Source organism: Triturus cristatus, chromosome 1_2 (genome assembly GCF_964204655.1).
Source record: "Triturus cristatus chromosome 1_2, aTriCri1.1, whole genome shotgun sequence".
NCBI lineage: Eukaryota > Metazoa > Chordata > Amphibia > Caudata > Salamandridae > Triturus > Triturus cristatus.
In genome coordinates, this window is record NC_140580.1 from 779,952,115 (window position 1) to 779,962,930 (window position 10,816).

Below are 10,816 nucleotides of genomic sequence, written 5' to 3' on the forward strand. Positions count from 1 at the left end.
CTGGAGATCCCGGCAAGGGATACCCCATTTGAGTTGAATTCGGTGATAGCTCTCAACATGTTGTGCACTCCAGACCACCTGCTCCTCTCACCAGCTCATGAAGGGGTTTGCAAAGCTTAGGATCAAGCAAGTGTCCATTGCAGTCCCTGTTAATTGTCTGTGGTAAGTGTCTTCAAATACAAAAATGTTCTGCAAAAGACAGAATGACATGATTTCTTTTAATATTTCAGTATGGTCTATTAGACTGACTGCTCTCCTTCAAAGAAAATGCATACAAGCTGCGATGCTATTTTCATGTTTAATGCTTGTATTTAGGAAATTGACATCTAAAGTCACAATAATGTAATTACTGTCCCATGCCATGTCATGTATTTTCTTTATGAAGTCTATTGTATCTTTGCAGTATAAAGGTAAAGAGTTTACAAATGTATATAGAAAAAAGTCTAGCTAGATGGCTGTATTCTCCAACAAGCTCACATTAGAAGAGACAATAGGACATCCAGGGGGATTGGTCAAATGTTTGTGTACCTTAGGCAGAAGACGCAAACAAGGTACCACCGTTTTTTTCTATTTTAAGTGAACTGTATTCATCCCAGTCCAACAAACCTTTTCCCCTCCATGCCAAAGGTAGCCATGGTAAGCACAAATGGTATTTCTGTACTCGACATTGGAAATAACTTTAAAGCATTTGCTGTCAGACAATTGCCGCAATGCTTTCATCCTATGCTATATACTTCAATGTTCAATCAATGTTTTTCTGGGACCGGTACCCCGCCTGGAGCACTGGCACTACATATATATATATATATATATATAAAAATATAATACATATTACCTACTGGCGGTCCAAAGTAGGTAGTTATAGCTAGGACCTAGTTTTCATAGAAAAACCTTTTTTTAATTTGCCAATATCTTTGGCACCGTTTGATCAATCTTCGCGAAATTTTCAAAACGAATGGTTCACTCAGGTCACCTCCTGTCTTGGAAGTTTCGGGGTGATTCATCGAGCAGGGCCAAGAAAAAAGGGGAGTCATAGGACATTTTAGTCAAGCTACAGCCTGAACTGCTGAATGGAACTACACCAAATATGGCAAAAAGGTAGCTCTTTCTTCAGAGAGCGACCATTTTTTAAAATGTGTATATCCGTTCAGTAGTTCCTGAGAAAAAAAATAAAAAATATCGATATTTGGTGGCCGAGGAGGATTCGCGAACCCTCCTGAGCACGAGCTTCATTCTGATTGGCTGCCAACACTCCAAACCAAAAAGTGTTGGCAGTCATTTTGTGACTCTGTTGAAACGAGTCACAAGATAAAGGTAAAAAAAAGGTTAAAAATGAAGAAAAGGGGCACCCCTGACCCCCTAGGCCTGCTCAAGGGGTTCCACAGGGACCCCCCCGGCCAAAGAAAAAGCATTAAAAAAAATGGCAGAATTTGTGCTGGGTGCGCGAATCCCACCAAAATCTTTAAAAAACATGAAGCGCAGTCCCCTGAGCTTCATTTTAATCAGCCCCTGGGTGGGCCAGGTCCTGGGGGCAATAAAACAATATATGTAGAGGGGGCCCGTGGAAACCCTTGCAGCCCCAGGGCCTTTATGAAAAAAACTGCGTGGGGGGCTCCTGCCCCCCACGTTGCACCGGGGACAACCACCTCCCTGCTGCATCCCTAATTATGTGCGGGGAGACTCGCAGACTCCCCAAGCCACGGCAACCACAACCTCCCTGGGGCTTAAATGAAAATAAAGAAAGTGTGGGGGACTCCTGCCCCTCCCCACACTGCCCCGGGGACCACCACCTCCCCTGGGCAAACTTAAATTTGGGTGGGGGTCCGTTGTGGACCCCCAGCCCCGGGGACCGCCACTTTCCCGGGGCTTTTCATGCGGCCCCCCTCCAGGAGCCCACTATGGCCATGGGGACCGCCCCACCCCAGGGCCGGCTCCAGCAATGTCCCAGGAAGCCTACCCCCCGGACATTGCTGTTTGCAATGGCAGAGCCGGAGCATTGCACCTGCCATGCCATTGCAAACTCTGCTTTGCTTTGTGGAACCGAGAGCAGGAAACCTGCTCTCACTTCCACGAAGTGAAGCAAAATTGCTTCTAGACAAGGGGAGCTGCATGTTAGCAGCTCCCCTTGTCCAAAAGCAATGCCGGCTCCCGCAGGAGGTGGGGAGCCGGCAGGGACCGCAGGGGCATTGGGGCTCCCCCTGCGGTCCCCAATGTAAGGCCAGGCCTGGGGGAGGGGGTCTCCAGGGCCAAAAGTGGCCCAGGGAAGGGGAGCCACGTGGCCCCCCTCCCCTAATTAAAAAAAAAGAGGCCAGGTCTTGGGGGATGGGGTCCCGGGGCCAGACATGGCCCAGGGAAGGGGGGCCATATGGCCCCCTTCCCCTAATTAAAAAAGAGGCCAGGCCCTGGGGGATGGGGTCCCTGGGGCCAAAAGTGGCCCAGGGAAAGGGGGTCGCATGGCCCCCTTCCCTAATTAAAAAAAATAAAATAAAAAAATAAAAAAGAGGCCAAGCCCCGGGGATAGGGGCCTGGGGCCAAAAGTGTCCCAGGGAAGGGGGGGCCACGAAAACAGGCCTGGGCCCGGGGGATGGGTCCCCAGGACCGAAATTGGCCTCAGGAGGGAGGGTCGAGCAGCCCCATTCCTGGTTTTTAAAATTAAATTAAAAAAAGGGTCAGGCCCTCAGAGATGGGGTCCCAAAGGCCTTAAAATTACTATTAGAAGGGGGCCACACAGCCCCCCTTGTAAAATAATAAATAAAACAGAAGCCGGCATCTCGCCGGAGGCCCTGTCCCCTACATGCACCACTCTACAAACGCGCTTCCTGGCACGTTCTGGGTTGGGGGCTTAAGTCCCCTAGAATATTAAGGGTAATTAGCGGCCAACTAGCCCACCGGGTACCTCCAGTAAGCCCTACACAGCTGGATTGCTGAGAGTGGTCTGAGGCCACACTCCCTTTTTACACCACTCTGCAAATGCGCCTCTTGGCGCACTGCTGGTGGCGCAATGAGGTCCACTTCTGTTCTGAGGACCTCAGGACTGAAGTGGACTTCATCCCCCGAGCAGCAGTGCACCAGGAGCTGCGTTTGCAGAGTGGTGTAGAAAGGGGGTGTGTCCTCGGACCACCTCTCTGCAACACAGCTCTGTGTTGCATACTGGAGGTAACTGGTGGGCTAGTTGGCCCCCAGGGACCCTCAGGAATGAAGGGGACTTAATACCCCAACTTAGAACGCGCCAGGTGGCGCATTTGCAGAGTGGTGTAAAAAGGGGGCGTGGCCTCAGTCCACTATCAGTAATCCAGCTGTGTGGGGCTTCCTGGAGGTAACAGGAGGGCTAATTGGCCCCCAGGAACCCTCAGGAGGCAAGGGGACTTTATCCCCCAACCAGGAGCGTGCCAGGAGGCGGTTTGCAGAGTGGTGCAGAAAGGGGGCATGGCCTGTGTCCACCTCTCAGTAATCCCACTATATGGGGCTTAATGGAGGTATCAGGTAGGCTAGTTGGCCCCTAAGGACCACAAGCAGTGAAGGGGACTTCACTCCCCATCCAAGAGTGCGCCGGGGAGCAAGTTTGCAGACTGGTTGTCAAAAGGGGCATGGCCTGCTTTGAGAACTTGCCAATGCTGCTGTGTTGGACTTACTGGAGGAAATAGGAGGGATAGTTGGCCCCCTAGGCTGTCCTTGGGGGCCAACTTCCCTCCTGTTACCTCCAGTAAGTCCCACACAGTGGGATTGCTAAGACGTCTTTGGAGGCAATGCCCCCTTTTCTCCACCACTCTGCAAACGCGCCTCCTGGCACACTACGGGTTGGGGGATGAAGTCCACTTTGCTCCTGAGGGACTTTGGGGGCCAAGAAGCCCTCCTGGTACCTCCTGTAAGTCCTATGCAGTGGAATTTCTGAGCGCTGGTCGGAGGCCCAGCCCCCTTTCTCCACCTCTCTGCAAACTCGACTACTAGTCTTTTTCTGCACCTCTCTCGCCTCAGTCTGCCCACCTGTTCCCTCTTTCTGCATCCCTTTTGTCTGTTTCTGTAGCTCTCTTGCCTCTTTCTGCAGTTCTCTTGCCTCCTTCTGCACCTCTCTTGCCTCTTTCTACACTTCTCTGGACTGTTTCTGCACCTCCCTTGCCTTTTTCTTCACAGCACTTGCTTCTTTCTGCACCCCTTTTGCCTGTTTCTGCACCCCTCTTTCTTCTTTGTGCAACTCTCTTGCCTCTTTCTCCACCTCTCTTCCCTCTTTCTGTACCACTCTTGGCTATTTCTTACCTCTGTTGCTTCTTTTTGCACTCCTCTTGCCTCTTTTTGCACCTCTGTTGGTTCTTTCTGCACCTCTTTTGCTTTGTTCTGCACTTCACTTGCCGCTTTCTGTACCCCTCTTGACTCTTTTTGCACCTCTGTTGGTTCTTTCTGCACTGCTCTTGCTTATTTCCGCACCTCTGTTCCAAATTTCTGCACGCCTCTTTCTACACCCCTCTTCCCTCTTTCTGCACCTCTATTGCCTCAGTCTGCCCACTTGTTCCCTCTTTCTGCATCCCTTTTGTCTGTTTCTACAACTCTCTTGCCTCTTTCTGTAGTTCTATTGCCTATTTCTGTACCTCACTTGCCTCTTTCTGCACCTGTTGGTTCTTTTGCACTGCTCTTGATTCTTTCTGCACCTCTCTTGAGAATTGCTGCACACCTCTTGCCTTTTTCTGCACCCCTGTTCCCTGTTTCTGTACCTCTTTTGCCTGTTTCTGTAACTCTCTTGACTCATTCTGCAGTTCTCTCGCCTCCTTCTGCACCTCTGTTGCTTCTTTCTGCACTTCTCTTGCCTCTTTCTGCACCCCTGTTGTTTCATTCTGCACTTCCCATGCTTCTTTCTGCACCTGCCTTGCTTCTTTCTGCACCCCTGTTGTCTCTTTCTTCACTCGTCTTCCCTCTTTCTGCACCTCTCTTGCCTCTTTCTGCACCTCACTTGCCTTTTTCTGCACTTCTCTTGCTTCTTTATACACCTCTGTTGCTTCTTTCAGCAATTCTCTTGCCTCTTTCTGCACCTCTCTTGCCTCTTTCTGCACATCACTTGCTTCTTTCTGCACCCATCTTGCCTCTTTCTGCACCCCCTTCCCTCTTTGTGCAACTGTCTATGCCTCTTTCTACACCTCTCTTCCCTCTTTCCGCACCACTCTTGCCTCTTTCTGTACTCTGCTGCATCTTTCTGCACTTCTCCTGCCTCTTTCTGCAGCCTTCGTGCCTCTTTCAGTACCTCTGTTGCTTTTTTCTGCACTTCTCTTCCTTCTTTCTGCACCCTCCTGCCTCTTTCTGTATCCCCCTTGCCTTTTTGTTTACCTCTGTTAGTCCTTTATGCACTGTTCTTGGTTCTTTCTGCACCTCTTTTGCAAATTTCTGCATCACTCTTCCCTCTTTGTCCACCTCTCTTGCTTCTTTCTGCACTTCTCTTGCTTCTTTCTGCACTGCTCTTGCTTCTTTCTTTACCTCTCTTGCAGACGTCTGTATCCCTTTTGCCTCTTTCTGCACACCTATTCCCTCTTTCTGCACCTTTCTTGCCTGCTTCTGCACATTTCTTGCCTCTTTCTGCACCTCTGTTGCTTCTTTCTGTACTTCTCTAGCTTCTTTCTGCACCTCTCTTGCTTCTTTCAGCACCTCTGTTACTTCTTTCTGCACTTCTCTTGCTTCTTTCTGCACCCCACTTGCCTCTTTCTGCACCCCTCTTGCCTCTTTGTGCACCTCTCCTAACTTATTCTGCACCTCCCTTGCCTTTTTCAGCAATTCTCTTGCCTCTTTCTGCACCTCTTTTGCTTCGTTCTGTACTTTACTTGCCTCTTTCTGTACCCTCTTGCCTCTGTCTGCACCTCTGTTGGTTCTTTCTGCACTGCTCTTACTTCTTTCTGTACCTCTGTGCTAAATTTCTGCATCCTTCTTGCCTCTTTCTGCACCCCTCTTCCCTCTTTCTGCACCTCTCTTGTCTCAGTCTGCCCACCTGTTCCCTCTTTCTGTACCCCTTTCGCCTGTGTCTGCAACTCTCTTGCCTCTTTTTGCAGTTCTCTTGTCTCCTTCTGCACCCCTCTTGCCTCTTTCTGCACCACTCTTGCCTCCTTCTGCACATCGGTTGGTTCTTTCTGCACCTCTTTTGTCTGTTTCTGCACTTCTCATGCCTCCTTCTGCACCTCTGTTGCTTCTGTTTGCACCTCTGTTGCCTCTTGCTGTACCCCTCTTGCTTCTTTCTGCACCTCTGTTGCTTCTTTCTGCACTTCTGTTGCTTCTTTCTGCACCTCTGTTGCTTCTTCCTGTACTCCTCTTGCCTCTTTCTGCAGCTCTCTCGTCCCTTTCTGCACTTCTCTTGCTTCTTTCTGCACCTCTCTTGCTTCTTTCTGCACCCCTCTTGTCTCTTCCTGTACCCCTCTTCCATCTTTCTGTACCTCTGTTGCCTTTTTCTGCACCTCTGTTGCCTTTTTCTGCACGTCTCTTGCCTCTTTCTGCACCTCTCTTGCCTCTTTCTGCACCTCTGTTACTTTTTTCTCCATTCCTCTTGCCTCTTTTTGCACCCTTCTTCCCTCCTTCTGTGCCCCTCTTGCCTCTTTCTGCACCCCTGTTCCCTTTGTGTGCACCTCTCTTGCCTGTTTCTGCAACTCTCTTGCCTCTTTCTGCAGTTCTCTTGTCTCCTTCTGCACCTCTGTTGCTTTTTTCTGCACTTCTCTTGCCTCTTTCTGCACCCCTCTTGCCTCGGTCTGCACCTCTGTCAGTTCTTTCTACACTGCTCTTGCTTCTTTCTGCACCTCCCTTGTAAATTTCTGTACCCCGCTTGCCTCTTTCTGCACCCCTCTTCCCTCTTTGTGCACCTCTCTTGCCTCTATCTGTACCCCTGTTCCCTCTTTCTGCACCTCTTTTGCCTGTTTCAGCAACTCTCATGCTTCTTTCTGAACTTCTCTTGCCTCTTTCTGTACTCAAATGGGAAGTGCAAGCTGTCAAGTTGAAAGGTCTGCGTGCTCTCATGACTGAGGTGTATGTCTACTTGTATATGTATTCTTACATGTGTTATGCATCTGAAGATGTTAGCTTAAAAAGTGGGTAACTTCTCCTAAAAGTGGTCAAATTTTCTCAGTTCTGCTCTGTCATTTGGTTGCACAGGCAGACATGTCTTATGTAGATATGTGTTATAGAACCCCTCGAATATACTATTGAATGCCCATGTGCCCTGTATTGTGAGCAGAAAGATATGCATACACCTTTTTTTACACAAATTTACAGAGTATGCTGCTTGAAACACAGGTATTCAAGTGTTTCTATGTGCATTTTCATTTAACATGTCACTAGGTAAAAGCATAGACACGCATGCATGCCTTCACAAACTTGGTCAGACTTACAACAGTGATATGCTTAGGATTGCTGTTTTATATTTGTTAGGCCTAACATTCTGAGCAGTCGATTAATAGTGAACCTTCAAGAGAAAAGTGAGGTTTAAGACATCTTCGGAGAAGGATTAGTGATGTGGTACATTGTATGAGGTACAGTCAAAGTAGGCCTCTTTCTGCACCTCTGTTGGTTCTTTCTGCCCATCTCTTGCCCATCTCTTGCTTCTTTCTGCACTTTCTTCCTCTTTCTGCACCTCTCTTGCCTCTTTATGCACTTCTCGTTCTTCTTTATGCGCCTTTCTTCCTCTTTCTACACATGTCCTACCTTTGTAGGCATAGTTAGGAATTAGCATTTAGAATACCTTAGAAATTCACTGCATTTAAAAAACTTTAAAGATTCACTGAAAAAACCATAGGTTTCAGGGACGTTATAGTTAGTTGGAAATTTCACTCTTATAAAACCAGAGAAATTCAGCCGTTATAGTTAGTAGAGCTAACAATGCCCTGCAATGCACTGCTGATGACATCACATATCACGTTACTCATGACATGGTCAGTGACATTTCGGAGATGTACTCCAAATGTCAAAGCTTGCCTCCTTGATACGTGACCGAGCCTTCCTTCCGTGGCTCCTGAAAAGAAATTATTTATATATATCATGTGATCAAGTTCCCCGTGAGGGACGAATAGCGTCATGGCTGTTGCTTCATTTTGGGAATTTAAATAAAAGAAAGCAACCGACAAAATTTGGTGGTCTGCGCTCTTTCTTTATGCCTTTAAGTAACGAACAAACCAGAAGGAGTCTGTTCTGATATACATATATATATATATATATATATATATACATATATATCACTGAAAAAACCATAGGTTTCACACATGTTATAGTTAGCGGAAATTTTACTGATAAAAAAACAATGAAATTCCCCCGTTATAGTTAGTGCAGGCAACTATAACTCACGCGACCGCAATCCTCTGCTGATGCTAATACTGTATTTAGACACTTATTTGCCCATGTCTTCTTCCATACATTTTTAGCTATACATATATTACAAATATTTTTTTTTCATAAAGACACATATGTCATCAGCAGAAGATTGCGGTCGCGTGAGTTATAGTTGCCTGCACTAACTATAACGGGGGAATTTCATTGGTTTTTTATCAGTAAAATTTCCGCTAACTATAACATGTGTGAAACCTATGGTTTTTTCAGTGAATTTGCAAGGTTTTTTAAATGCTAATTCCTAACTATAACTTGTGTGAAACCTATGGTTTTTTCAGTGAATTTGTACGGTTTTTTAAATGCTAAGTTACTTTACGCCATTTGTGGCGTGCGCGCCCACTTAACGCAGTTCGTTCCGTGCGCGCACCAATTGCATACGGGGTGGGGAGAGTGTGGATAATTTTTTTTTTTTATAATTTTTTACCGTACGCGTACGGTAAGCGTAATCGGCGAAATTAGCAAAAAAATAAAAATTCCGTTTTTGGCCTTGGGGGATCTTTGGGGACTCCCTCAACATTGCTATGTGTGTGGGAGCTGTCTAAACAACCCCTTTACATGTTTTTGTGCTTTATATTTTAAACATCACTCTCAGTGCGAGAGAGAAAATGGCGGCTGCCGCTTCCTGGTTTCGGCCGATTCGAATGTTTACTAAGATCTAAGAGCCAATCAGAATCGCGCTCGTGCACGCCACCGTACGCGTACGGTAAGCGTACCGTAAGCGCACCGTAAGCTGGCTCAGATATATATATATTGATTTAAAGGCTATTTTCTCAGAATCTACTGAACAGATTTACACCAAACCTACAAAAGGCACTTCCTTGACCTGAGGACTACCTCTCTGCCAAATTTCTAGTAATTCTGTTCAGCCGTTCGGGCTGTAGCCCTGTCTAAAGGTCCTATGGAAAAATGCATGGAAAAAACGCGTTTTGGGACCCCCCTTTTATCTCAGCCCCCGCTTGACGAATCCCCCCGAGACTTTCAGGGTAGGAGCGGAGCATAGCGCCCCACCTATTTTGAAAAATTCGCGAGGATTCGTCGACCGGTGCCAAAGTTATTCAAAATAGAATGTTGCGGATTTCCTATGGAAACGTGGTCCTAACTATAACTACCTACTGGCGACCGCCAGTAGGTAATATATATATATATATATATATATATATATATATATATATATATATATATATATATATATATGTTCAAAAAAACGAAGTTCCACTCGCGCTCTCGGGCGGCACATGCAGAGAAACAGCGGACTCAAATCCAAGAGTAAAGGGGGTTTATTTCAAGTCATAGACCCGCCGTGATGCGTTTCGCCACTGTCGTGGCTTGTTCACACAACGAGGATCTTGGCTTTAATATATATATATATATATATCCAACTGAACCCTCCATCCCTGAAGAGAAAATTCTTGCAGCGTTGTTCCAGCAAGTTAATTTATTTCTTTAAGTTCATTTAACAGGAGCTCAGACAAAAAACAACGCGTTTCGGTATTTCCTAACACCTTGTTAACGGTTAACTCTCGGCGCGGTCTCGGCTGTTTTTTTAAACAATTCAAAGCGCCAGATGTCATTTCACAATCTAATGTCGCCCCAATGCAGGGTGTGGTCTGAGGTCTCTAAATGGCAGAGACAACAAGAACTATTATAATTAATTTTGAGGTGGTCTGCATATTGAGCCATACTAGAATGGACTGTAATATGGCAAACACTGTAGTTTGAAAATGCTTGTCTCTTGGTGGAAATGTAGTTATTGTTTAGATTTTAATGCACAGCACTTATAATAGAATTTATTTTTGCACTATTTGTAACACTGCACGGAAAAACAGAGGGAACTCCAACTCCCAGAAAGCTGTGGAGAGACTTCCCTGCCAAACAGGAAATGACGTCTGGCGCTTTGAATTGTTTAAAAAAACAGCCGAGCTCGCGCCTGTTAAATGAACTTAAAGAAATAAATTAACTTGCTGAAACAACGCTGCAAGAGTGCGACCCATTTTCTCTTCAGGAATGGAGGGTTCAGTTGGATGTTAAGTGGTTTGGTTCAACCGCGGAGGTAACGCACCTTATTGAGCGCCAGCAACCGGGGCGAAAGGGAACCAAACTTGGAAGGATATATATATATATATATATATATATATATATATATATATATATATATATATATATATATACAAGCAAATCCTTGCACGCAGTTGTTCTCCAACCCGATACACAGAAACGGACACCACATCCAATTCAAAATTGAAGTGCTTTCTTCAGGTAAAATATCATTGCAGATACAAAGGCTAATGACTTCCGTCCTTTTTGACCGCTGGAACACGGTCTTGATCACATGACAGCTCTGCATCACATTACCTCTTTTATTCTTTTCCTTACTTAATGTGCAAGCTGTTTTAGCAAAAATGAAAGAAAGACTATCACTTTGACTGATATTCAACCCAATTTATTGTACATAGCATTTCAAATTGTATACATCATT